Source organism: Giraffa tippelskirchi, chromosome 13 (genome assembly GCF_054371585.1).
Source record: "Giraffa tippelskirchi isolate mGirTip1 chromosome 13, T2T-mGirTip1v1.2.pri, whole genome shotgun sequence".
Lineage (NCBI taxonomy): Eukaryota > Metazoa > Chordata > Mammalia > Artiodactyla > Giraffidae > Giraffa > Giraffa tippelskirchi.
In genome coordinates, this window is record NC_137287.1 from 79,175,675 (window position 1) to 79,203,293 (window position 27,619).

The 27,619-nt window shown below is 41.0% G+C and overlaps 1 protein-coding gene across 7 annotated transcripts in view; it reads right to left on the reverse strand.

Moving 5' to 3' along the window:
- Positions 1-27,619, reverse strand: part of LOC145533452 (uncharacterized) — a 220,635-nt gene that overhangs the window by 44,058 nt on the left and 148,958 nt on the right. The window lies entirely within an intron of this gene.

A 27,619-nucleotide genomic window follows, 5' to 3' on the forward strand; every position in this document is an offset into this window, starting at 1 on the left:
TTTTCATTTCTGTATTGCTTAAATGATTTATCAGTTTGAGAAATTTTATGACTAAAAAATAAAGATCCACCCTGGAGCTGAGAAGAAGAGCTCACACTGTGAACGAACACCCCCAACACCCCCACAGCCCAAAGATGACAGATCAAATAAGGCTGGCATAACTAAAAAGCCTCTAAAAAGAATGTGATGTACAATGAGAGTCCCTTGGACTGCAAGGAGATCAAACCAGTCAATCCTAAAGAAATCAACCCTGAATATTCATTGGAAGAACTGATGCTGAAGCTGAAGTTCCAGTACTTTGGCCGCCTGATGAGAAGAGCTGACTCACTGCAAAATATTCTGATGTTGGCGAAGATTGAGGACAAGAGGAGAAGGGGGCGACAGAGGATGAGATGGTTAGATAACATTGCCGACTCAAAGGACCTGAATTTGAGCAAACTCCAGGAGATGGTGAAGGACAAGGGAGCATGGCATGCTGCAAGCCCATGGGGTCGCAAAGAGTTAAACACAACTTAGCCACTGAAAAACTACACTGAAAATTTCAAGTGGAAATTGGAGCAAGTCCCACTAATCAAAGGCAGACAGAAGTGACATCATTAATGCGGAGACACAGGTGGTCCCCAAACAAAACACCCCTCACAAGGAGACCCACCAACAACTACCCAGCTATGGACAAGACACCAGTGGGAAGACCCCAGCATTTGGAGTTAAGGCTGAAGCTTCCCCAGACCACAGAGACTGAGAAGCCTGCCTTCTGAGTGCATCACACCACCTCCAGGCAGGTATAGCACTGCCCCAAGAAGGTCCCCAGGCCTGTAGCTTCTCCAGCAGAAAAAGAGTCAAAGATGAACATTCAGCTCCCCCAGTATTGGGGAGTACCTCCCCAGGGCTCATGAGGGTCACTGGGGGAATTTACTGAACTAGACTGTGGAGAAGGGGGAGGGGTGTACAAAGACTGGTCCTCAGATCTTGTTGGACCCCATTTCTGAGCAGAGATCCAGCCAATGGCCCTGCCCATCTACAGAGTTGAGCTGTGGCCTCACTTAGCCAATCTTGAGAGAAGCAAGCCTGTAGAAAAATGCCTTAGCAGTAGAATAACAAACAAGAATCACATCTAACTTCTGCTTAAAAACTATGCAAACAAGAAGAAAGGGAGGTGAAACATGTAAAATGAGGAGAGAAAAGAGTTTGAAAGGTGAAAGGAGATGAAACCTTTGTAAGAAGAATATGGACGGAGTGAACTCTCCGCCTTGATATTGGGGGTCTTTTCTTGCTTGGGCCTCAAGGGGATAGAAACACTGAATTTTCTGTCCCTCTCACCTGCATGATAGGTAACATGAGATAGCTGGCATCATTGGCAACTCTTGGTGTTCCAGACCCTGCACCTCCCTTGAATCCAAGAGGATCCTGAATCATGACTCCATCCCTGGTATGAGGTTTGCAGAAAGGAGCAAGTACAAAGGTGAGATTGACAATGAGAGAGAGAGAGAGAGACGGAGAGACAGTTTCTGGGGTCACATGGTGAAACACGATATGCATTATTGCATCAACATGTGCTGTGATAAGAGCTGGAGGAAACATAGTCACAGCTCTAAGACCTAGTGCAGCCAGGCCTGGAGTGGGAGTGGAACTCTGCCTCGTCCACCCGTGCACCACTGATTTCAATATCACTTTAGCCAACAAGTAGTGGACATGTTCAGCCTCTGTAGGAGCCTCTGCTAATATCCCTGGTGCTAGAACTGTCTAGGTGGCACAGAGCTTCTGAGCTCTGGTCTGCAACTGGGACACAAATACAAATGAGGCTCAGGTGACAGAGGAATCACTGCATTTCACAAGGACTGGCTTGAATTATACTAGAGAGACAGGGTGCAGAGTCATCAGATATTTCAGTTAGAAAATCACATTACATGTATGGCACACCCACATTTGAGGCTAAATTTCATATGTGCTACAGTTCTTTTTTAAAGCTATAAATTTGTTCAAGACTTATCACAACATCCTCATATTAAAAACAAAATCAAAAACATTCCTTCTTTCGGCTGTGCCGTGCAGCATGGGAGACCTTAGTTCCCCAACCAGGGATCAAACCCATGTCCCCTGCTCTGGGAGTGTGGAACCTTAACCACTGGACCACCAGGGAAGTCGTCCAAAAACATGTTGACATGATTGCATGTCCTGTCTAGCTATGGGCGACTTCCCTGGTGGTGCAGTGGTTAAAACTCCATGCTCCCAATGCAGGGGACAGGGGTTCGATCCTTGGTTGGGGAACTAGGTCCCACATGCCCTAAGTGCTCCCATGCTGTGACTAAAAGATCTCACATGCTTCAGCTAAGACCCAGTGCAGCCAAATAAATAGATATTTAAAAAAACTTATGTCAAAAAGTCATATACCAAACTTTCAGTTATAAAATAAGTAAATCCTAAGGACCTAGTGTACAACATGGTAACTATATTTTACACTGAATTGTATATTTGAAAGTTGCTAAGAAAGTAGATCTTAAAAGTCCTCATAATAAGAAAAAAAAGTGTAACTATGTGTGGTGATGGATGTTAACTAGACTTACTGTGGTGATCATTTTATAATATACACAAATATTGGATCATTATGTTGTACACCTGAAACTAACATAATATTAAATGTCAAATATGTCTCAATTAAAATGTGTAAACAAAGATAATCTACCCAGAACTTGAGGATTACAGGGGCAGTTTGAGAATAGATTGCCCCAAATATTTTTTTTTTTTTTGCCATACAAAATAATAAAGACACCATCAAGAGTCAAGTAGACATCAACAAAAAAGACCCCATCATAATGAAAGGGAAGGAAAATATGGCATACTTTGTGAAAAGAAAAATTCACTGAATAAAAGAAGCAAAAATGTCTAAGAGAAACAGCAATTTATTATAGCTAAAGCTTAGTTCATAACAAAGTTTAAATTCTTAAATACTATGTAATTATTAGGAAACACATAATTAAATAAACACCTAAGTCAAAAAAGACAAAGAAGAATAAAATGAGCTAAAGGAAAACAGAAGGGAAAGGTAATAAAGAGAAAGTCAAATAAGGAATTAGAAATCAGAAAGAAAACAAGAGATCCTAACAAGTCTCCAACACGTTCAACACAGAACTGTATTAAAATGACAATACACTATAAAAATAACTCACTTAGGGAGAAGAGGTGGGAATATGGAACTATCAAAGAAGTAAAATGTTAAAAGGGAAACGCTAACTGGTAGAGAGAGATTTAAAAATAATCACAAAACAACATTTCTAAAAGCTTTGAGAATAAAATTGGAAGTCTAGCTCAATCAGTTCAAGAATAAATACCAATCTTTCTCTACTTGTGCACCCAGCATGGAATGGCTTAAATTTAAATGTACTTAAAAGTTCAGCTCCTTAGGTTCACTGGCTGCATTTCAAGTGTGCAGTAGCCACATGTGGCAAGTGGTTACTGAATTGAGCAGTGCCAATAAAGAACATTTCCATCATTGCAGAAAGTTCTACCAGCCAACTCTGGTCTAGAGAGAAGAACATCATTTTCATTAGTTTTCATACAGTATTCCTGCAACATGAAGAAAGCAAGTCCCACAACTCCCATGACTATGAAGTGGAGGTGAAAGTATTAGTCACTCAGTTGTTTCCAACTCTTTGCGACCCCATGGACTGTAGCCCACCAGGCTCCTCTGCCCATGGGATTCTCCAGGCAAGAATACTGGAGTGGGTTGCCATTCCTTTCTCCAGGGGGACTGTCCTGACCCAGGGATTGAACCCAGGTCTCTTGCACTGCAGACAGATTCTTTACCATCTGAGACAAAAGAAAAGCCCAATGACTATGAACACCACCACAAAGAAAAGCACCCACTGAGGTCTCTTTGTCTGAAGAAGCTAAATAAGCTCAGCCTCAACTCTCCCTCAACACTCTGTGGAGGTCTTAAATCCTGTCCCAGATTTCTAAATGTATGCATGGCTGCTTTGTTCCTATGATGACTTCTGTCTCCCCGATTTCTGCTTTCTTTCCATGTCAACCTGGACATCCAGCCAGCTCATTTTCCTTCCATACCAACCTGGACCTCCAGCCAGCTCGTTGGCTTTGTTTTCCAAGCACAAAATATCCCACCCGCACAATATGCTATGAGGAGTGTAGGGGACGAGAAGCCTTTCCAATGATGTCACACGCAAGTTGTCAGTTTATTAATACTATCGGGCATCTTGGAATTTCTTCCAGCTGCCAGGACACAGAGCATCCTCTACTGGCTCCTCCCTGACCCTAAATCCCAGCATCACCACATGCTTGTGTCTCTTCTCCCCGCTTATTTCTCACTCCTCTTCCTGCTCTCAGGCATACCAACACTGCATCCCTCCTCTGGTACCACAAGGAGCTCTTTAGTCTTCTTTGATTGACCTGCCTCCATTCACAGACTTTCTCCCTCAGGATCTCAGATTCTCAAAGCAAAGCTGCTTTGGGCAATTTCCCAAATGAGAAGCATTCGAATGCTAGTAGCAATGAAGAAAATGGACATTTCACCTCCATAGATGAGCACAACTCCTGCTTTCTCTGAACCCCTGGAAGGCTGCATCATTTTAAAAATTTTGTGTATCTGTGTATTTATTTTTGGCTGCCCTGGGTCTTTGTTGTTGCGTTCGGGCTTCTCTTTAGTTGCTGTGCATGGTTTTCTCCTTGTGGTGGCTTCTCCTCTTGCAGAGGATGGACTCTAGAGCACACGGGCTTCAGTCTTTGTGACATGTGGGCTTAGCGGCCCCTCAGCATGTGGGATCTTCCCAAACCTGGGATCGAACTGGTGTCCACTGCATTGGCAAGCAGATTCATAACCACGGGACCACCAGGTAAGTCCAAGCCTGCATCATTATATAGGTTCTTTTCTCTGTGGTGGTTTGCTAATGGACAGAACAAGTACGTTCCATGCCAGGAAGAGGCTGCTCTTGGAGTCACAGAAAGGCGAGCAGTGGACAGGAACCCACATCTGTCCTGAACAGGAGACTTGGAGCCTCAGAGGGTGGCAGTTTTAGATGAGGATTTTAAAATTCCATGGAGCAAAAAAGGATTCAGGCAAACTTTTCAGGTTATGACTATTTTTTCCTTAAATCTGCCTGACTGAGAATGGGGCTTCCCTGTTGGCTCAGATGGTAAAAAAAAAATCCACCTGCAATGCAGGAGAATCATTCTTATTTCTACATGAAAATAAACATCTGAACCTTCATTCTTCAAGGCACAACTGTTACCGATAAGGCCAACATTGCTTTCATTTGCTAGGTAAGTAGCTGCAACAGAAGCAGAAAACCTTTTGGGGCACTGGCTCTGGTCATTCAGAGTTTCTTCAGTTCAGTTCAGTTCAGTCGCTCAGTCGTGTCCGACTCGTTGCAACCCCATGGACCGCAGCACGCCACGCCTCCCTGTCCATCACCAACTCCCTGAGTCCACCCAAACCCATGTCCATCAAGTCGATGACGCCATCTCATCCTCTGTCGTCCCCTTCTCCTCCTGCCCCCAATCCTTCCCAGCATCAGAGTCAGAGTTTCTTCAATGTAGTGGTTTCCCCAACCTTAGGGCCCCCAGGATGCTATAGCGTTCTCATTAAAACACAGAGTGCTAGTTCTCACCCTGGAGTTTTTGACTCAGTAGATCTGCAGTGAGAACGTTTGTTTCTAAATGCAAGTTTGGAGAATTTAAAATGTAAAGATGAGACCTTGTGTGTATATGTGTGTGCACATGCACACATGTGAGTGTGGGCTGACCCTACCTGTTTCCCGTAAATGTGGGCTTACTTTCCAGCTTTCATCCTTACAGCCTAGACTTCTTCAGTTCCCTAGGCAGACTGGGGAAGATTTTGGGATCACAGAGATGAGAGCACACCTGGTCATCCCCCTTATATCTGGGGGGTGGGGTTGGTGGTGTTTAATCCAAACCAGAAACTAGACGCACCCCCCCCCCAACTGTCTTCTGATTATCTCAGAATACAGAACACTTCCGGTGGACAAGTTTTCTAGGCAAAGGAAAACAGATCACTTAAAATGGTAAAGCCAACCAAAGTGGGACTGTACCTTAGTTTCCAAGATTCTTTGCTGCAGAAATAAAGTAAAGGTAGCTAAGGGCCTATGAATAGGTTGGTCCATTTGCATGTTTGCCTTCATCAGAACAATTGTTCTCCCAGAACCTTCCTGGAGCCCTCGGCCTTCCTCGCCCTGAGCTCTCTTTGTAACCCTGGTGACCATCAGTTCATCCTGAGAACTAGCAGCTACCTGCCTGGACCAATCTCACCATAACAACTAGCTGCTATGTGTTTCATCCAATGTTGCTTCTTGCTAAAACTGAAATCTTTAGGTACTGCACAGCTTCATTTTAACAGATTATTTTATAAAGGGTAACATTAATAACCAGAGTGTTTTTAATTACATGTGTAATTACATGGCAACTCCAGATATCATGACTCTCAGATGGAGAGACCCTTTGTGTAGCCCAGTGTCATTCAGACTAATTAAAGTTTTCTTCTTGTCATTTGTTTTTCTCTTCTAAAATTAGAATGACAAAAAGATTACATTTCATTGAGCTAGGTTGAGGTTTAGCTCAGTTAGTTAGGTTTTACAGTAAAGAATAACATACATGTGTGTGCTCAGTCGTATTCAACTCTAAGCCACACCATGGAATATAGCCCGTTGGACTTCTCTGTCCATGGAGTTTCCCAGGCATGAATATTGGAGTGGGTTGCCATCTCCTACTCCAGGGGATCCTTCTCACCCAGGGATCAAACCCCAGTCTCTTGTGTCTCCTGCATTGGCAGGAGGATTCTTTACCACTGAGCCACCAAGGAAGCCCAGTGAAGAATAACTTTGTTATTAAGTCTTTTATAACAAAAGGGAAATGGTGTTGAAAACAAAGTCTACCTTAAGTCATAAGAAGCTGGGTTATCTTGCAGCAGAGAGGCAATGCTTCTCTGAACATGCATTACTGGAGTGCACAAACCAGAAAAGTCCTGAAAATGTTTTGTTACTTCTTCACTGATTGAAGAAGAGAAGGAAAGGAAGCCCTTGGTGAAGAGGTGAATTCATGAAAGTCCGTCTTTGTTCTCAGCCTCTGCTTCAGCTTTTACTTTTATCTGATTGGATAGATGGGTGCATTATTGCAACTTTTCTGTACTATTTAAATTATTACAAAATAAAAACCATTAAGTGCACTGTGACTTTGGTTATCAATGAATGAAAGATGGGTCCTGACCATAACACACACTCTTCACTTTTCTGATATTCTGCATTTTACTCTATTCTTCCAAAATTATGACCATGATTGGTCATGCTATTTATGGGGAGAAAAATTAAGTTTTTCTAGGATATGATTTCTGTTCATTAAAACAAAATGTAATGTCTATCAAATACTATGAGTTCAAAGCTCTCCACTGGTACATTCATCAACCCCAACAGCTAATGCTATTGAGGACTATAATACGCCAATCACTTTGCAAGTTGCCTTACATGTGCTATTCCATGAAATCCTCATAAAATCTTTAGAGGTAATTTAAAATAAGGAAATTGAGACAGGGAGGGAAACTAAATGGCACAATGTCAGTGTGACAACAAAACTGGTGCTACCTTCCAAAGGTAGGACTTGTTTTTTGCTTCCCATTAGAGGGAGAAAGGGGCTTCTCTGGTGGCTCAGTGGTAAAGAATCTGCCTGCAAAGCCGGACATGCGCGTTCGATCCCTAGGTCAGGAAGCTTCCCTGGAGAAGGATACGGCAACCCACTCCAGTAGTCTTGCCTGGGAAATCCCATGGACAGAGGGGCCAGGTGGGCTGTGGTCCATGGGGTTGCAAAGAATCAGACATGATTTTGCAACTAAACAGCAGCAGCAACAGAGGAGGAAATCCAACACTGCAGAGAGAAGGACAGCTTCATAATAGACCTTGCTGGCTGTGAAATAGACTATTTTATAGAGTGATAGAAAAAGTAGGCAGAAAGGTGATGCTAATGACACTTGGACTCCTTCTTGGTATCTTAGCAGTTCCAGATGCTGAACGGGAAAATTTCTCTGTCCCTAATTACTTTTGACAGTCTTGAAAATGAAGTCAGGTCAAAGTTACCATCAGAATATTTAGTCAGAGTATTCAGGCTGCAGCTGAATTTATTTTAAAGGACAGAGAAGAACTTGATTTTAATATATACAACTCAGTCATTGCTAAAAATACAAAAAAAAAATGTGTTAGCAGAGGCAAAGCTGAAATCATAGATAATTGAAGGAACAATACTAATAATTATTATGGAGATGCAAGGTACATTCCTATAGAACCCAATAAATACCCAAGTTGGTGCTTAAATCATAGCTTCTAAATTTATCTGTCCTCTGTGATGCTAAAGCAATGTTCTAAACAACCTGCTGAGAAATGAAGAAACTGAATAATGAAAAGAATGAAACAAAACACTGTCCTTGCAACTTCAATGGCCCTTAAGTCTGTTCTTCAAAAGAACACATCGTCCCTCATGAAGAAGCTCTTTAGATACACGTTCCTCCCTTGTCCTTTGCATTTGTCACATTTGTGTAATCCCCCCATGCTTCTTCCCATCATTTCCCTGACAGCCTCGCCCCCGTGCTCTTCTTTGCCTGTTTGGGTCCTGCTTTCCTACATCGCCAGATCATCTTGCTCCTCCAACATCCCACACAACACAAATATCCTCCCAATAGACAGTTGTCACACACGGTCTTGTGATCATTCTCAAATTATTGTCTTCAATGATGTTTTAAATCTTGAATTGTACTTCAGCATTTAGTAGATCACAGCTTCGTGCCTGTATCCCATTTGGAGGCCAGGTTTGTGGTCAGCAGGATTTGAAGGAGAGTGGAGTCTTTGGCTCTGGTATTAATAGAAATTGCTTTGGAGTTCTTGAACCAAAGTGGAGGCAGAGGAGGGAGGAGCAGCCTGAAGACGCTGGGGCAGAAGTGAGAGAGAGGTACAGTAAGCAACAAACCAGGTACAGGGCTCAAGAGAGAGATCAGGTTGATCTAGATAAAGAAATGGGCCAAAAAAAAAAAAAGAAGAAGAAAATTGAGAGAGTAGTACTACAAGTTTGGAAGCCGAAGATCAGATAAAATTAGCTGCTGACTCTCAACGTTGAAGAAAATATTCTAAACAACCTGCCAAGAAACTACAGGCTGGAAAAGTGAGGCAGAAGGATGTAAAAGAAAGAACACAGACTTAGGAATCCAACGGCTGTATTTGGACTCTGATTCTGCCACTTCCTCTTCTAGTCAGATCAGGCCAGTTCCTTCAGCCCTTTAAGGTTTCCTCAGCTGTAGTAAGGAGATAAAAAGATTTATCTCTAAGGACTGCTGGGAGGATAAAATGAGATAACGTTCGTATAGAGCGATGTCTACACCCTGCAGCTGTTAGAACAGCCCCTTTCTTTCTGCTACAGGGGAAATATGAGAAGAATCACAGAATTGGACGTGGGCTCAGTGAGAAAACATAGGAGATATTCTGAGGTCTGAGGGCCAACCTAACATACATGTAGTAAATGTCTGAGTTCCAACTCCAGGATGAGGAAAGAAAGAAAATGATGAGGAAAAACAAGTACTAATGTCGTGTCTCCAGCAGTCTGCTGGACTCTAGGGGGTCAAGGATAGTGAATAAGACACAGTCTTTCTGGCCCTAATCCTGAAAAACCGAAAATATCTTGTAGCACATTAAATACCCAAAGTCTGAAAAATTTAAATGGCATTACTTAAAGACAGAAAATAAGCTGAAGTAAATAATTACATGCTAGGCGGTTTGACCCCACTTGTGGAAATATACTAGAGGCGATTTTGTGAAAGAAACAACTTGACAATCATAAGGTAACTTGATTAGAAAGAGGCAATATGCTTCTAATGGGAACGAGGTTCTAACAGCTCGCTGGTTGGCTTTTTTTGAAGTCGTTTACTGCCATGGTGTCTGACTTTAGACCCACACCCCTCCTGATAACTGCAGAGAATCCAGGCCAGTAATTCATATGATAGATAATAGCGTAGTGTTTTTAAAGCCATAGAACAAAGAATAAAAACAAAGGAACCCAATTTTAAGAAATGTAAATGTGGAAGGTGAAAGAGTATGTGAAGAATATATAGTTACAATCTGAGAAAATCCCAGATAAAATGTGAATTTTGAAATTTCTACAGAGTTTGCATTTAAAGCATGGACAAGTCTTCTCATCCTTTCAAAAATACTGTATGGAAACCAAAAGATTCATTGTGAGGAAATTTGAGTTGGTGAGTATATTATTCTTGTGTCGTCGCTCAGTCGTGTCTGACTCTTTGTGACCCCATGGACTGTGGCCAACCAGGCTCCTCTGTCCATGGAATTTTCCAGGCAAGATTACTGGAGTGGGTTGCTGTTTCCTTCTCCAGGGGATCTTAATCAATGAGTGCATTAACCAACTAATGAAGATGGTTAGTGGGGACGTCTGGGATAAACCTACTTCAATGCCTTAGGTAACTCATGGTACAATCCCCACCCTTAATTTTCTCTTCACCCCAATCAAGAGGTCTGCCTTAAAGTTAAATGCTAAAAGGTGGCCGATCATGACTTCTGTCCAGCAGAGAGGATGTCAGCTTTCTGTGAGAGCTCTCTCTGAAGGCTCAAGCAGAATGTCCTGGGAGACAACCGGTCAGCTTTGTGTCAGATTCATTCCATGCTGGGGTGAGTCTGCCCCGCCTCCAGTCTCTGTGCAGTTGGCTCAAGCCCTCTGGAGTTGCACACATTGTCCTATGGATGTGCGGGTTCCGTTCCACCTCAGGGCAGCAAATTCATATTAATATTTTGCTTCATTTCCAATGGTGAATTCTTGCCTTACTCCAGCACTGACCTGCTGTGTTCCTGAGCTGATTGTATCATTTATCTTTGTCTCGTGGAGGCGATCACAGCTGTCAAGCTGTAAGGTGCCATCTTTCAACCAGAATATGAAAGCATCTTTGCCTTTTTCCCTTCAGAGGGCTTCCTAAAATACCAACAGAATTGGAATGATAACATCCTCTCACCTATCTTACCAGGTCATCTGGGCATTGAAATAAGCTAAATCATGTCAGAGGTTGTTGAAAAAAATTGAAATGACTACATGACATTAAAATAAGGTTTTTTAAAATTTTACCATTTTCTAGGAGATCAGTTTTTGCAAATTTCCTTGAGGAGATATTTAAGTGCTATACTGCAAATAATCTCTAAACATTTGACTCTGTCACAAAAAAAACAACTTGATAAGTGAAACAGTTTTATTTGTTCATTTCTCACTACAAAGCTAAAAACTAAATGCTGAGATGAAAATCAATGATATGGAGACTTTTGACTCTTGACTCCTTCATGACTGGTGCTTTGTTTCATTTGTCTCTGTCTCACTAGGATCTGGTGAAGTACTGATTCCCATAGTAAGAGCTTCCTAGATAATCCCTGAATTAAGAAAAAGCCTCCAGATCACATGACTCATCTAAATAGTACAGGTCTCCAAGTTTTCTTGTTTCCCTATGAATAAAGAGATTACACAATTAATTCTCTTCTCCTAAATATTTGTGAAGTGCCAAACATCTTTTTGAGGAATTCAGTGAATTATCTCCTATTGCCTTTCTATTTCTTATGATGATAAACATTTCCTAGATCCCACATCCCACACATAGAAGCCTTTTCTTTCTTTTCTGATGGTTGGAGCATTGCTGGACTTCCTGTCATGGCAATGGGCTGGATGGATGAGGGCTCCAGTGCCAGTTTTGAATACATGACTGATGCAATGGCTGGGTGGCACACCATTTTGTGTTAGTGAAAATGAAAGTAAAAAGGAAAAGGGGGGCTTGGAAATTAATTAATTTCCTTAATTAAGGAGGCATGTTTTCCATCAGAATATGTTAGCATAACAAACAGGCTTTAAGAAGTCCTGTAAAAAATTCTCATTTAATTTATTTCATCTGGCATTCCCCTAATGTATTTCAAGCAATCTCTATTCAAAGTGCCCTTGTCTAACTCAACCCTTTCATGTAGACATAAGAAAAGCCATGTGGGTAATTAGGAGACAGTGTTAGTTCAGAGAAAAGGCTTTGACAGACAGATGCCAGGATTTTTTGTACTACTCACTTAGCAGAAGGAAAAGGAAATGGCAACCCCCTCCAGTATTCTTGCCTGGAGGATCCCACGGGCAGAGAAGCCTGGTGGGCTCCAGTCCATGGGGTCACAAAGAGACAGGACTGAAGTGATCTAGCATGCATGCATACACTTGGCAGCAGGATCATGGACAAGTCATAGAAACCCTCCAAACCTCAGTTTTTCTCTCTGTAAAATGGGATAAATAGAAGCTAAATCATCGGGTCGCTCTGAGGACTAAATAAATAATTCATGAAAACACTTAAGGCAGCACACAGCATGCTCTGTTCACATTTCTGTTGCCCCTAGCCCATCACTTCAAATTTCTGAGCCATCAGCAAGAAAACAACCTCTGAGCTGGGCCGGCTCTCTGTGGACATTCACTGCCCACACTTAGTATTCCACAGTCAACCTCCTTCCTCTTTGTCATTCATACCATCTTACAAGTAGTACAGGGAAAAAAGCAAAGGATGTAGAAAAACTGACTCCATGAATGAGAAGTTCATCCTCCTGTGGTTAAATTTGCCACTTTACTCAAGTCAATCAAAAATTTTGGTGATTTTTTTGTCGTTCTTCTAAATGAAAATGCAATTAACCTTCAGGAGGTGGGGGCTTGGAGTGGGAAAAAGCATAGAAGTAGCAAACTCAAAGAAATTCTGGAAAAACAAAAACTAGAAACCAGCACTCCACTTGTTTTACCTGTGATGGGCTTGAACCAAACAACCAGACACTTAATTAAGATTACTGAGAAACGCTGCCGATGGTTAATATTCAGATGCTCTTTTATTTAATTATCCTGCTCTATCCACAAGTCTTCATCCCCAAATTGATGACATGAGTGATCTGCACTCCATCAGAGGTGGAGCCCACCGCACAGCACAGGCAGCCTTTCAGAACACATGCTGAGAAAGGATGGGGTTGTCATAGCAACATCATCCAGCACTCCCCTCAGCACCCTCCTTGCCAGGCTCTCATCTTCCCTGGCAGATTTCTTTATTTTTTCACTTCATGATTTACGTGGACACAGAGTGCAGAGGGGCAATGAATAGCACACCATGCTAAGCACTAGATCTCTGTCTTGCTAAAGCACCCAGGATCAACAGAGTAATTATGTCCAGTTAGTCCCAAAATGGGATGTACATGAGAATCATCCATAACTTAAAGCCTGGGTGCCTGGGCCTGACTCCAGACCTATGAACTCACTCTTCAAAGTAATTCAGTCTAAGAACCCAGACTTATTTAATAAGCTCCATGAATTGTAGGGAAACACTAATTCACTCCAAATCTTTTATTTTGTACATTTAAAAAATGAGATCCTAAAGCCCTGGGAAGTGAATAAACCAAATCTCCTGACCTTTGGCAACTTATTTGTACCTGACGCTCAAACCAAGCCAAATTTGATGTCCCTGGGTTCTAGGAGAATTATCTGCATGAACCTGATAAGTGCCTGGTTTTCTGGTGACATCCTTTCCCCAAACTCCCTGCCTCTAATTTGATTGATTAGCTACTTGGCTCATCTCTAAGTGTGGCTCATTATAATGATGCTCTGGAAAACCTAGAAGAAGCTTCTAGCTCCCATGTGTTTGTATTGGCTTCTATACAGATTTTCCATCAAGTAAGTAAATCTACAAACTTTATTTTTGGACTAGATAATGGCTAAAAGTCCCCTCCTCCACCTTGTGACTATTTTACAACTCTTTGAAATTGGATTTAAAAATAACACAGTCAATTAATTCTGATTATTTGTAAATTAAGATAAATTTATTTTCTAGTCTTCAGAATAAATGGTAACTTTTCTTTGATCCCTGAGAGTTTATGAAAGATACACTAAACATGGGACATGCTTATAGGAACAATAGTGACATACTATTTTCTATTTATTTCCAATCTACCAGCTCTTGGAAACTGATCAAATGTGAGTGAATTTCCACCAAGCCAGACCCTGGGTGACTAGCAGCTCTAAGAATCAGACTGAAGATGGTTAGACTGTGAAATTCTCAGTATGAATGATGCCTTTGGATAATAATGCCCTACCTCTACTTAATCCAGACTCATTTGGGAGGGTGGAGATGCAAAGAACAACCCTGTGAAGCAGATTCCACTGTTTGCCTGACTCCTTTCAGCTAAAGCAGAGCTTCTCAGCCTTACCACTGTGGACATTCTGAGCTGGATAATTCTTTGGTGCAGGGGCTGGAATTTCAGCATCATCCTTGACGACTGCTGGGCTTCCCTTGTGGTTCAGCTGGTAAAGAATCCATTTGCAATGTGGGAAACCTGGGTTCAATCCCTGGGTTGGGATCCCCTGGAGAAGGGAAAGGCTACCCACTCTAGAATTCTGGCCTGGAGAATTCCAAGGACTGTATAGTCCATATGGTTGCAAAGAATCAGACATGACTGAGTGACTTTCACTTGACATCCATTCACCAGCTACCGGTAGCCTTCCTCTCTGTTATGAAAGTCTAAAACATCTTTGAAAGTGAAAGTGGTAGTCACACAGTCGTGTCCGACTCCTTGCGACTCCATGGACTGTAGACCACCAGGCTCTTCTGTCCATGGGATTCTCTAGGCAAGAATACTGGAGTGGGTAGCCATTCCCTTCTCCAGGGGAGCCTCTCAACCCAGGGCCGAACCTAGATCTCCATCATTGCAGGCAGATTCTTTACCATCTGAGCCACTTTCCAAATGTCCTTTGGGGGACAAAAATTGCCCTTAATTGGTAACAGTTCTAAGTGTTTCCTGGCCTGGAATATCCCATGTGTGGTTCTTTCCCACAGTTACTCTTAGAATAACATTTTCCTCCACAGTTTCAGCCAAACTGCCTACTTGGTTCTTTCCTTTTTAATATCTTTATTGAAACATAATTCACATACCACAAAATTCATCCATTTAAAGTGTACATTTCAATGGTTTTGGTTTATTCACAGAGTTGGGCATCCATCACCTCAATCTAAGTTTAGAACATTTTCATCACCTCAAAAAGAAACTATCCATCAGCATCACTCCCATCCTCTCCCTCCAGTCCTAACCATCCACTAGTATATTTACTCTTTAAATAGAGTTGCCTATTCTGCACTTTTCACACTGTTGTTCAGTTGCTAAGTCACGTCCAACTCTCTGTGACTCCATGGACTGCAGCACACCAGGCATCCCTGTCCCTCACAATCTCCCCGGAGTTTGCCCAAGTTCATGTCCATTGAATCGGTGATGCCATCCAACATTCTCATCCGTTGTTGCCCTCTTCTCCTTCTGCCCTAATCTTTCTCAACATCAGGGTCTTTCCCAATGAGTCAGTTGTTTGCATCATGTGGCCAGAGTACTGGAGCTTCAGCTTCAGCATCTGTCCTTCTTCTTCTTGGGCTCTAAAATCACTGCAGATGGTGACTTTTCACTCATACAACATGTGGTCTTTTGTGATTGCCTTCATAGTGCTTTCAAGCCTCATTTATGTTGTAGTATGTCAGTAATTCATTCCTTTTTATTATTGAATAATACTTCATAGCTTGGACATACCATATTTTGTTTATCCAGTCTTTAGTTCATGGACATTTGGGTCATTTTCATTGTTTGTCTAATATGAATAATGCTGTGCTGAGCATTCATGTACAATCTTTTCACATGGTTGTATATTTTTATTTCTCTTGGCAATATGCCTCAAAGTGGAACTGCTGGTCATATGGTAAGTCTATGTTTAACTTTTTGCAGGACTGCCAAGCTGTTTTCCAGTGACTGCACCATGTACATTCTCACCAGCAGTGTGTGAGAATTCCAACTGTTTCACAAGTCGACTTCATTCTTGTGATCCATCTGCATCACCAGGGACTGTGTTCAGGTGCTTATTCAGTTTCATGGTATTACATATAATGCTGGGCCCAGCGCATGCCCTTTGGTGATCAAAATAAATACGAAAAAATAAGAAGCATTCTCTTGTCTGCAGTTGGTGGGCTTTTTTCATCTCCACTCATGTCAGTTATTGTCAGAAAAAAGGGCTAGAAAGCAATCGTTTTAAACCAAAACCATTGGTTTAGAAAACACACCCCACCTCTCCCCACTTTCCTTTAAGCTCCACATATATGACCTCATTCAAAAGTACAGTGTGCCATCAGCTAATTTTGGAGAAATTGACCCTTCAAAATTGGACCTTCTGTTCATGCATTTGCTGAGTTTTATTTTACTTTTTATATGTCTACAGTGGCTGTTGGTTATACCAGACATTTGGGAAGCCTGACTATTTATGAGGGCCAGGAAATTGCATTGGGGAGGGAAAGGGGGAACTTGGATGTAGCTTTACTATGCTCTTCCTGAGAATATGACAGATCTGTGGACTATTTAGTTTCCCATGTTAGCCTCATGTGATTCTTAGGGTCCATTCTTATGTTCACAGCACAGCTCTGAGTAAGGAAATGGCACTAGGATTGTCATTCACTTAACCTTGGAGGCCCTGGGATGCTCCTTGAAGGTTGCAAAATGCTGGGTATCAGCCACATGTTCCTGTCTTTGAAAGCAACACACACTTGCCCACACAGCCCATCTAATCTTGAGTTATGATAACGAGCATCTCTAGCTCCTAGGTACCACAATCAACTCAGAGTCAGACCCTCTCCCTCCCTCCAGACAAGGGGCAGCAGTAACTTCCCACATTCAGTGATGTTCAGAACAGCAAGCTGTTTAGAAAAGGCTGCCTTGACTAAATGCAATGCAGTGAAAACCCTCACCACCCTCTAATTTGAAGAATCATGGCTTTATTCACTGAGGAAAAGTCAAGTATTACATAGTTACTTTTAAGCCTCAGTTTGCTGTTCAGTAAGATATGGTTTAATTATCTGTAGGCTAGTGTTTTAGGTTTTGTTTTGTTTTTAATGTTTGTATCATCTAGACTGTATTTGGAATAAGGGCAAGTAGAAATTCATATTTGCATTTTTGCAAACAGCCGGCCATCTGATCCGGAGAACTCTATTATATAGCCTTCCTTTTTTCCACTTATGTCTTTAATGCCACTTTTAAATACAAGCAATTCCCACATGCATTTGAGTCAGTTTCTGAACTCCCTATCTTATTTTCTTAAATTGGCTATTTTCATCTATATTAAGCTGTTTTTAGATGGCTTAGTTTTATATAATGGCTTAAGAGCCCATAAGGTTGGTCTCCACATATTAACCTTCATTTTCAGATTTCCTTGGATATTCCCACATGTTTCTTTCTCCAGCTTACCCTTTGTATTATGACGAGAACTTCCAGAAATGGTGCTGGTGATATTCCTATTGGGATGGCACTGAAAGTACAGACAATTGCCGATAGATTGGATACCTTCCCTTCGTTGGTTCCTTTTATGTGTCTCCCCGTGAGCCTGCATTATCTCTTAAGAATCTCAGGACTCTCCAGAGCTTTCTGTGAAAGCTTTTGAAGATACAAAAAAGCTGAAACAATAGTAGAATGATAATCCATATACTCACCACTTAGATCCAAAAGTTGTTGACATTTGCCATATCTTATTTCTATCTCAGTTCAGTCGTTCAGTCGTGTCAAACTCTTTGTGACCACATGAATCGCAGCACACCAGGAGTTTACCCAGCTCCCGGAATTTACCCAAACTCATGTACATTGAGTCAGTGATGCCATCTAGCCATCTCATCCTATGTCGTCCCTTTCTCCTACTGCCCCAACCCTTCCCAGCATCAGGGTTTTTTCCAGTGAGTCAATTCTTCACATGAGGTGGCCAAAGTATTGGAGTTTCAGCTTCAACATCAGTCCTTCCAATGAACACCCAGGACTGATCTCCTTTAAGATGGACTGGTTGGATCTCCTTGCAGTCCAAGGGACTCTCAAGAGTCTTCTCCAACACCACAGTTCAAAAGCATCAATTCTTCAGCGCTCAGCTTTCTTCACAGTCCAACTCTCACATCCATACAGGACTACTGGAAAAACCATAGCCTTGACTAGATGGACCTTTATTGGCAAAGTAATGTCTCTGTTTTTTAATATGCTATGTACATTGATCATAACTTTCCTTACAAGGAGTAAGCATCTTGTAATTTCATGGCTGCAGTCACCATCTGCAGTGATTTTGGAGCCCCAAAAAATAAAGCCTCTCTGTTTCCACTGTTTCCCCATCTATTTGCCATGAAGTGATGGGACCAGATGCCATGATCTTAGTTTTCTGAATGTTGTGCTTTAAGCCAGCTTTTTCACTCTCCTCTTTCACTTTCAGCAAGAGGCTCTTTAGTTCTTCTCCGCTTTCTGCCATAAAGGTGGTGTCACCTGCATATCTGAGATTATTGATATTTCTCCTGGCAATCTTGATTCCAGCTTGTGCTTCATCCAGCCCAACATTTCTCCTGATGTACTTTGCATATAAGTTAAATAAACAGGGTGACAATATGCAGCCTTGACGTACTCCTTTTCCTATTTGGAACCAGTCTGTTGTTCCACGTCCAGTTCTAACTGTTGCTTCCTGACCTGCATACATATTTCTCAAGAGGCAGGTCAGGTGGTCTGGTATTCCCATCTCTTTAAGAATTTTCCAGAGTTTGTTGTGGTCCACACAGTCAAAGGCTTTGGCATAGTCAATAATGCAGAAATAGATGTTTTTCTGTCTCTAAGGGTTTGCCTATTCTGAACATTTCATATAAATAAAATCATAAAATATGTAGCCTTTTGAGTCTGACTTTGTTCAGTTATGCTGTTTTCAAGGTTCATCCATGTTATAGTATAAATCAGTCCTTCATTTATCTTTTTATTATTGAAAAATATTCCATTCTACAGATATATCTCACATTTTATTTACCTAGTCATCAACTGATAAATATTTGGGTTTGTTTTAAAACTAGAATTTAATTAGTGTCCACCTGTTTTATTCTGTTGTTATGTCTCTTTGATATACAACAGTCCTTTACCTTTTTTTGTCTGATACTAGCTTTTTAAAGAGGTCATTTGCCGCATTGAATAATCCACATTCTGGGTTTATGTGTTTATTTCCTTAAGGAGTTTTTTAATTTTGTCAAAAATCTCAACATAGCAAAATTAAAACCACCAGATCAATGAAATAAAATTTAGTAAGAGTTTGTTGTGCATATCAGAATAGTTTGTGATTTGGGAGCTCTCAAACCAACAATAAAATGATACTCAGAGGTATATGGTTATAAGACAACTTAATATAGTGAAAATGCAGAGTGTGTTTATTCTTTAAAATGATTAGCTGCAGCTTTAGAGTTTTCCAAGTTACACAGGATTGGTTAAAAGTGGCTACAGCATGTCAGTTTTGGAGAAGGGCTTAAGCTTCCTTTACAATTTTCAGAGGCATTTACAAGAGGCAGCCCAAGAGAAGTTTGACTCACTTTGCAGAATATGCTAAGTTTCACTTATATGTCTTAAATGGTTTTGTTTGCTTAAGGAATTTTCAAGTTTGGTCTCCATCTTGTATTTTACTTGAATAACCTGCTCTTTGATATTTCTATATTTCCTGTGAATCTAGAGTGAAGTCGATAGATTGGATACCTTCCCTTCGTTGGTTGACTAGGCTTAGTGAGAGCGCATTGCAAGAGATGCTGTCCTCTTCAGACTGAATCACGCAGGAAAGCCCTCAGCATCAGGTGTTGCAATGCTAATGATACTGTTCCATCAGTTGATCCAGTTGATCTTGCCACTGTGAATGTTGGTGACTCCCTTGGATGTTAGTGAGTGCTTGGTGGAGTGATATTTTAGCACCATGAAGATGCCTTGCTCCCAAACAACTTTTCACTATCTTTTCCACATTTTTATGTAAAGAACTTTATCCATTCTGTTCTGTAAGAGTTCCACATGGGATATAAAATTTTATGTATCTTATTAAGTTTATTTCCAGTATTTAAAAATTATTTGAGCTTCTTTTTTCTTTTTAAAATGAAATCTTTACTACAATTATATTTTAAAGTTGGCAGTAGCAAACTCTTCCCCAATAGAACACCTCATTTTTCTCTAAATAATAGAAGCTTCCCTGATAGCAATGAGAGTGATAATCCCAGGGTTACCTGCTTCTGGACTTAGGGAGAGAGAGAAATAAATCCCTATATTCAAGCCACAGTCATATTTGTTTTGTTGTCATGAAGACTCTATTATTGGTAGCTGCTGCTGCTGCTGCTGCTGCTGCTGCTAAGTCACTTCAGTCGTGTCTGACTCTGTGCAACCCCATAGATGGCAGCCCACCAGGCTCCCCCGTCCCTGGGAGCTAGAAAAGCTATTAACTTTTTTTATATAAATATATTTATTTTAGTTGGGGGCTAATTACTTCACAATATTGTAGTGGTTTTTGCCATACATTGACATGAATCAGCCATGGGTTTACATGTGTTCCCCATCCTGAACCCCTCTCCCACCTCCCTCCCCATCCCATCCCTCTGGGTCATCCCATTGCCCCAGCTCTGAGCATTTGTCTCATGCATCGAACCTGGAATGGTGTTCTGTTTCACATATGATAATATACATGTTTCAATGCTATTCTCCCAGAATGTCCCACCCTCATCTTCTCCCTCAGAGTCCATAAGACTGTTCTATGCATCTGTGTCTCTTATTCTGTCTCGCATATAGGGTTCTCGTTACCATCTTTCAAATTCCATATATATGCATTAGAATATTGTATTGGTGTTTTTCTTTCTGGCTTACTTCACTCTGTATAATGGGCTCCAGTTTCATCCATCTCAATAGAACCGATTCAAATGTATTCTTTTTAATGGCTGAGTAATATTCCATTGTGTATATGTACCACAGCTTCCTTATCCATTTGTCTGCTAATGGACATCTAGGTTGCTTTCATGTCCTGGCTATTGTAAACAGTGCTGTGATGAACATTGGGGTACACACGTCTCTTTCAATTCTGGTTTCCTCGGTGTGTATGCCCAGAAGTGGGATTGCTGGGTCATATGGCAGTTCTATTTCCAGTTTTTTAAGGAATCTCCACACTGTTCTCCATAGTGGCTGTACTAGTTTGCATTCCCACCAACAGTGTAAGAGGGTTCCCTTTTCTCCACACCCTCTCCAGCATTTATTGCTTGTAGACTTTTGGATAGCAGCCATTCTGACTGGTGTGAAATGGTACCTCATTGTGGTTTTGATTTGCATTTCTCTGATAATGAGTGATGTTGAGCATCTTTTCATGTGTTTGTTAGCCATCTGTATGTCTTCTTTGGAGAACTGTCTGTTTAGTTCTTTGGCCCATTTCTTGATTGGGTCGTTTATTTTTCTGGAATTGAGCTGCAGGAGTTGCTTGTATATTTTTGAGATTAATTGTTTGTCTGTTGCTTTGTTTGCTATTATTTTCTCCCATTCTGAAGGCTGTCTTTTCATCTTGCTTATAGTTTCCTTTGTTGTGCAAAAGAAAAGCTATTAATTTTTGCATTTTAATTTTGTAACCAGCAATCACTTTGAATTATTCTATTGTTCATAATTTTTTTGTTTCTTTTTATTTTATTTTTTTATTTTTGTTTCTATTTATTTTATTATAGACAATGAAAAGGTCTACAAATAATGATACATTTTCTGCTTTCTTTCTAACATGTAAACCCAATGCCTTTTGGGACATTGGAAGCCCTCTCCCCCAAATCAACAAATATTGGCTCACAAGATCCTGGCTTTCATTATATACATTTCAAAATCATTTTGAGTAATAGACAAGTGTGTTGTAAGGCAATTTTTCTGGTTTTCATAGAAATAGATGTTAAATATTCTTAAATTTCCCCCTTAATTTCCTAATTATTATTATTGTAATCTACCATTTAGTATAGGCATTTATTTATAGTATAATATGGATATAATGCATAATATAGTTCACTCTATTATTAGATTTTACACCATATTAATATTTATTAATTCTTAAACATTCTTGAATTTTAGTGGTTAACTTCTCCATGATCTTAAGGTGCTAATGGCCTCCATATGCTTATATTCTTATTTAAAAATTTAAAATTATTTTGTGTGAGATTGAATTCAAATTATATCAAAAATTTCAATTTATTCTCCAATGATGTGGGTGAATTTTCCTTAAACTCCTGAGGCTACTTTTCTTGCTCTCAGATCTTTAGTTTAAAAGCTGTGAAAATTTAGGATTTTTCTGTAGCTTAGTGGATTGGGAGTTGGAAATACTTCTATGTTCTCTCTTGAAATTTTAATTGTCTTGAACCAAGGTTTACTCTCTTTGGTCCAGGAGGTACTTAACAGACATCTGCACATTTCATGTCATTCTCCAATTCAAAACTGGGTTTTATGGCCTTTACTCTCACAAACATCTCGTTCTTCCCTTCCCCAATGTCACCTGTATCTTACGTCAACTTCACATCGTCCAACAAGAGAAGGGAAAATATAGGTGAGGCACGCAAGTCTTCAAGAGGAAGGAAGAACCTTCAAGAGGGAGGAAGTAGAGGGAGGAAACTCCACTACTCTTTCCCCCTCCTTCAAAGAACTTTGGCATATTTATTTCCTCTTTTGACTTCTATTCTTCTAGATTCCCAATCATCTTTGAAGATAATTAGTTCAGAGTCATTATGATATTCTGTCTTCTAGTTCCCTTTTCTCGCAGCAGAAGAAACTAAATGGCAAAACCTGATAGAATTTTTAATCTCTCTTGTGACCTCAAGGTGGTTGAAACATTTATTTTCATAGATATTTCATTTATTTCTGGACCACCTACACAACTTTTTAATTCACTCTTCTTAGAATTTGGGCACATTTCTAAAGATTCTTGTCCACATATCTTCTCTCCCCTGCACTGCTTTGGAGGGGGCTGGGGAAGGGGCTCTGAGTCACAGCAAAGTCTTCCATCTTTGTTTCAAATATTAGAACATAGAGTGTTGTGCTCTTATTCAACTTCTGGTCACCTCTCTGGTCGATTTGTAATTTCTGCCCAACTTGAAAGTTCAAAAAACAGTGAGTTTGCACATAGCAACATTCTTGTGTTTTACGTTTTACCTCCAATATGCAAGAGTAATCATTTTAAACTAATAATATATCAACACATAGCCAGTTACAACTTGTCCTACAAAAGGCTGTGATATATACCAAGCACAATTTATACCCACAGCTTATCATTTTAGTTCAGGTGTGATATTTACATAATGCAACATTATGTCACCAAAATTATACCTTAGGCAATGCACCAAAACAATCTAGCAATATTATTTTTTGAACAACCTTTTAAAATGTTATTTGATAATAACAAGCTGTAGGAATACAGACTTGGTATAAGCTCTGAAGCTCAATTTCGGAAGAGATAGTCAGTGAAGACTCGCCAAAAGCATCTGGAAATTAAGTAAATAAATCCAGAAATTAGATCAGCTTGATCATGTATAATTTAATAAAATTCTTGGTGTTTTGTTTTTCCAGATATAGAGGGATAAGTATACTCCCCAGTCCCTTTCATTGGGAATTTGTCTTCTAGCTCAGCTAGAATGTTCAGGATGGTCTGTGAGTGAAGGATGAGAGCTGAGGCACGGAACTCAGGATTTTGAGAGTTAAGAGTCTGCTCCCACCACGATCAAAACAGGCTTCATTATGCAGAACAGGAGGAGAAAGACAACAGCAGCCGCCAATGACCCGAGGGTGGCTGGATATGCAGAAGGCATCCCCCTCTCCACAACCTCTCCCCTCTGGTCATACGCCTCCTCCTGATTTGCTCTTGGACTCTCGGTTGGGACCACCATTGCTCATTTGGACTTACTCTGTATGATTACCTAGGACTATGCTGTACTGGATATTTAAACATGTGCAGACCTGCCCTGTACATGGATTTTCTCTGTGGAAGCCTCTTCAGTTGGCTGGATCAGCCCAAACAAAGCTGCACCTTTTCCCTGTCCCACATTTTGAAAATATCTCAAGGTGTTCCTAAGGCACGTTCAGATTTGGCAATCACTGAGGACTTTTAAGTTGTTGTTTAGTTGCTCAGTCATGTCAGACTCTTTGTGACCCCATGAACTGTAGCCCACAAGGCTCCTCTGACCATGGGATTTTTCAGGCAAGAATACTGGAGTGGGTTGCCATTTCCTTCTCCAGGGGATCTTCCCGATTCAGGGATGGAAACATGCCTCTTACATCTTACATTGGCAAGCGGGATTCTTTACCACTGAATCACCAGGGGAGCCCATTCTGCTAACAGAATGATTCCAAAGCACTCAAGTTCCAGAAGACCACTTACCCACCTGTTAAGTGAGACATCACTTAATTTTAGATATGAGGGTAAAGCATCCTAACAAAAAGCACCAAAGTACCATGACCACATGCATATGATTCTTCTCTCTCTCCTCTGCCTCCTCCTCTGCCCCCTCCCACACTCCCTCCAGCAGAGAGCAGAGGATTGAGGAACCTGGCCTGTTGCAGTCCATGGGGGTTAGTAAAGAGTCAGGTACAACTTAGTGACTGAACAACAATCTAATTGGAGACAGAAAAATACACCTGAAATAACAGAATATTATATATAGCATTTCAGAATGTATTGGACCCTGTTTCTCCCAAGAAATACATTCTGAATTTTTGTAGAAAGGATATCTGAGTTCAAATAACAAGTGAATAGGAAAATAATAGACGCCTATACTTCTCACATTTATTTTCATACCAGATGGCTCTTATAAGAAACCAAAGAAAGGAGACAAAGAAGTCAAGGGCAGGAAGGTGAAGAAAACTATCAGTTCACGATCTTGTCTATAAAAGCAAAGATGACTTTGAAAAATGGTTTTATAACCATTAAATTTTGGAAATAATATGTTGAGAGATTTGCAACACACATTAGCAAGATATAGATTCTGGGAAGTTCTGTCGATTAAAATAAACAACAGTTTCCTCATGCAAAGTCTATTTGTATCCTCACAGAACATAAATTTGACTGGGATCAATCCTCCTAAAACAAAATCTCCATTAAGAAATGGAAGCAGGAAGTAATGACCTGAATTTTCTCCTCCTATCAGCAACTGTGACTCTGAGCTCTAGGCCAGGAGGATTCAGATCTCCCTATCGTGTCTGGGTAAAGTCATCACTTGACATTCCCAGTTCTCAGGGTAAATGTCCCTCATTCTTAATATGTGGCAACTCACATAATTAATGAAATGTTCTGTGTAAGCTAATGACAACTCCTTTCTTCAGATTCAGAATTATTATAGCTTCCAACTCACCTCCAACTTGAATAGGCAAACTATTCACTTCTGCTGACTGTGAGAAGGGCATATGTTTTTGTTCATCAAGAGGGTCAATTTATCAGTCTCCCTAGCTGTATTTCTTGTAATGAAAAAGTCACTTTTTATTCTTGTCCTTAGAAGATTGAGGCTTATCTTCATTCCAGTTTTGATTATTCCACAAAAGCCTAGAGTTCAGAACGCTGTTGCCATCTACACATTCCTGGATGTTCTGATGAAATGTGTTTGGTGAGTTTACAACCAGGTGAAGGATTCAACAACCTACAACCAGACACTAGGGCTGTGCAGGAAAGCCCCTTTGAACATGTAAATGGATAGGACCATCTTTGGAGAGGACCTTAGATTGGACTCCTAGGAACAGACACTAAAAAAGAATTTGTCAGGACCGTATTAAGGAGGTTCTCCCAGGAGAAACCAGTGAAGGAGTGGAGAAGCCAGACAAGGCGAGGGGAGGAAGCCAAGCAAGGGTGTGACTGTGGCTCGACTGCACCCTGGGGGAGCTCGGGAGCAGAAGGAGCTGGGCCTTCATCTGTCCCACTCACCGGTCTTTGCTAACAGACACCGTGGTGGGTCTGAAACTAAAGAGAGAGTGTTAGTCACTCAGTCGTGTCCGACTCTGTTTGACCCCATGGACTGTAGCCCACCAAGCTTTTCTGTCCATGAGATTCTCCAGGCAAGAATACTGGAGGAGGCTGCCATTCCCTTCTCCAGGGGATCTTCCCAACCCAGGGATCAAACCTGGGTCTCCTGCATTGCAGGCAGATTCTTTACTGTCTGAGCCACCAGGGAAGCCTCCCTTAAACTCAAAGGTATGTCCCATTCTGCACACCTGGGCCAAGTGGCTCCAGAAACCCAATGACCTGCCTTCAAGGAGAACCAAGGCAAAGGCCATTAAAAGCAAAAACAAACATGACCCAAGGGAGAAGGAAAGAAATGATCAAAGAGATTAAGAAGATGTGGACGCAGCCCCTAGAGTGTCTGATACAAAGGTTGCAGAGAAGACCATGTGAACCCAACCAAGCCAACAACCATCGCCTCTGGGTCCTGAGGGTCAACTCAGTTGTCCTTTCACTTTCAGTAACATCCATCCCTTTTCTATGGGAACAAATCCAGTGTAACCAACGGTAAGGCTTCTTCCTCTTTAGGGAGAAACCCTCTTCTTCTACACTTTCTCCTCTTTGAATTAGGAATAGGACAGTCCCCTTGCAATAATTCACCTCTCCATCTTATTTATATCTAATGATTTGATTCCATTGTGCACAGACAGAGACGGACATAGGCTGCCTGAGCGCCACTAGAGTTGGGACCATTCGTTCTCAACCCATGTGGATTCTACAGAGATGAATAAATTCACTTTCCTTCAGAGAAAGTGCCATCTGTTAGCACCCCAGAAAGTAGCATTGATATATGATTCATTAGCTTATGTATATTCTAATATGATCCATGAGTTAAAAATCATTTTTGCAGACCTTTGTGGATCTTATGACTCATTTTGGAATAGACCCCCTTTATTTCCATTTTATTTTTTGGCTCCAGAGTCAAAATTAGAAGCTGAAGTGAATATATTATGGCTCACACTGTCTCTTGGTTTCCAAATGCATAATACCAAGTATTTGCAATTAAATAAAAGCTAATGAAGAATTTTGCAAAGTAATACCATTCAAAACTAAAGAAGCTTAGAAAAGGTTGAATTTCTAGTACATGGAGCCTATTCTTATATAACTCATGTTTTTCCTTAAAACCAAGAATAACATTTATGTTGCTGGCTCTCACCCTGCCAAACAGAGCAGAGTCTCCAGTGCTCTGTAAAACAAACCTCATGCATATCTCTGGGCACCATGGTGGTGTCACACCCTTTTTCACAAACAAATATAGCTGGAAGAGAAATGGCTGCCTTCCTCCTTCTTCCTTTTCTGCTCCAGGCTCCACGGTGGTGTCCACTAAGGCTCCAAAGGTTGGTGAAACTCCAGAAAGATGTCTCTCTCATTTCTAGCACTGGCTGCAAGACGGTCCCCTCAGACATATTCCTGTTGGAGCCTGCTGTTTCTTGGCTAATATTCAGCAATACCACCCCCTCCCCCTCCCAAATAAAACAACTGAATTCAGGAGGCAGTGCCAGAAATCCTGCAGCCTTCAAATTTTTGAAGCTATTTTGTATTTAAAGCAGAAGTAGGGAGATTTTATACTACATGTTGTTACCCTTGGGTGAGTGTATGCTAAGTCACTTCAGTTGTGTCTGAGTCTTTGCGGCCCCATGGACAGTAGCCCACAAGACTCCTCTGTCCATGGGGTTTTCTGGGCAAGAATATGGGAGTGGGTTGCCATTTCCTTCTCCAGGGGGCCTTCCTAACCCAGGGATTGAACTCA